The sequence below is a fragment of the Solanum pennellii genome, chromosome 10 (genome assembly GCF_001406875.1).
Source record: "Solanum pennellii chromosome 10, SPENNV200".
NCBI lineage: Eukaryota > Viridiplantae > Streptophyta > Magnoliopsida > Solanales > Solanaceae > Solanum > Solanum pennellii.
The window spans coordinates 48,846,156-48,848,491 of record NC_028646.1 but is presented as its reverse complement, the minus strand read 5'-3'; positions in this window follow the sequence as shown (position 1 = coordinate 48,848,491).

Genomic DNA, 2,336 nt, shown 5'->3' with positions numbered 1-2,336 from the left:
GGGGGGGGTGAGGGATGGGGTAGGAGTAGGATAATTGAGGAGGGGATGGTAATTAAATCATTTATTTACAATTGTTTTTTTTAAAAAAGCTAATACAAATTATACCCTTTATATGTTGCCTAAATTAAATTCCTAAAATGATTTTTTTTTTCTCATTAGCAAATTTCAAGTAATTTATTTGAGTAAAAAATGAAGAAAAAAATCTCTCTATACAATACAAATTAATGAAAAACATTGAAAAGAATTCCGTGACAATTTATGTTGTGAAAAATGATAAAATTTGACTATTTCATAAAGAAAAAAAGAAATTTAATTTAAAACAATAGCAATTTAAGTTCTAAAGTAAATTAATTATCTCTACTAATTAATTATAAAAATGTCTAATTAAATGAATACGTGTCCGTTATCAGATTTTAAAATATCATTTTACGTATCTCACATGCCTCTAAGAGAGTGATAACACATTATGTGCCCCTCAGCACAGAAGGGTGTGTTTTAAACACTTTAGAATAATTCAGGGGAAATAGGTCTCATGTGTGTCGTTGGAATTTAGCATATAATTGAGGGGGGTACTTGTGCGTTTTCCCAAACATTTTTGTTACCTTCATTCATTGTTATTCTCTTTTATTCTTTTATTGATTTTATTTTCTGTGTCTTTCATTTTGATTTTATTTAAATTTAATTTCAAATGTCTTAAATATAAAATAAATTAATATTGAAGGATATCAAAATAAGTAAATAAAATCAAATAACATAAATAAATTAAAACGTTAAAATTAAAGGACACTTTTAAATTATTTTTTAAAAAAATACACATAATTAATTTTTTTTAAAAATAAAGTGAATGGCAATTAAAATAAATATTTTATAAAGAAATAAATAAAAATAATTAAATATATATAAGTTTAATATCAATAATATGTGTGATAACTAATTATAAAGTTATCAAAAAAAAATGACACGTCTCCAGTTTGTGCACTCATCACTTGCCTTTAAGAGAGTATGCTCTCTCTATATGTTATGTCAGCATTTGTGGTGTATTTATTTCATTTAAAATAAGTTTAGGAGGATAATAAAACTCTAGTTAAGTTTAAATATGTCTCTAAGATGCCGGTTATAGTCTAGGGATTGTGTCTTAGCCCATTTTATTTTTATCATTTAAATACATTATTGATTATTGAGATCTCATTAAAAAGAAATGAGTTGATATACGTAGTAATCAAAAAGGTTATTTTGTAATTAGAAATTAATGAGAGATACATTGTTAAAATATGGAGGAAATGATCAAAATAGTCCCTCTTCTTTGAGCTAATACTCAAAGTGTTCTCCAAAATTTTACCTATTTTTTTGCATTAATTTTATCCATAACTTATGTATGGAATGTTCAATCGTCATTTTATATATTTAATAATTAGTAGAAATAACAATTCCATATCAAAATATGTGAGAAGAAAAACACTTTGTTTTGTTTAGTAGAAATCCTATTGCAGGTAAAGTCGAAAGGTTTTGTATGGGATGTACAATTTTTTCTTTTCCTCCAAAGTCATATGTTAAAATATTCTTAAGTTTAGCTGCGGCAATATTTCTAGTGAACAGATCTTAACATTTCACTCAGATTGAAGTTATTATTTCTACTAAATATATAAAAAGACGATTGAACATTCCTTATATAAAATTTTGGACAAAATTAATATTAAAAAATAGGTAAAATTTTAGGAAAGGACCAAAAGTGCACCAGTATCGCAAACATTAGGGACTATTAGTGCTCCGTGTGAAAATTCAAGGATCACTTTGAGTCATAACCAAAAGATGATGGACTATTTTGAGACTTTCTCTTAAAATATGTATTTATCATAGAAACTTTTTTTGTTTTGAAAAAAGAATATTGTTTTTTACTTTTGCTTCAACTTTTCTCAAGAAGCCGACCGATTAGTTGACATCTTTGCAATTCCAAAAAAAAGTGTTTCTACTTCAAATTATTAAAAGTGTTCTTTTTCAAAATATTTTTTTTTTGGCCTCGAAACCACTTAGCCAAAACGGGCTCTTCGTCCACATTAATTTTCCTATTATCCAAATGTACCTTGATAAAATAAGAAGTACTTATGCGTGACCTAACGTTTTTTGTTAGCGATGGTACTTGATAAATGTCATTTGGCTTTTTTATTTTAATAATAAAAAGGGGGGATTTGAAAAAATGACTTAGGAATTCCAAGGCTGCAACCTACTTTGAATTAATGCATTCCCCTTTAATGGACTTCAATTGTTTATCAAATTACTTATTTAACGGGTTAAATATGTGATCATGGTCTCCCTAAGACTAATTGTCTATTGTAATT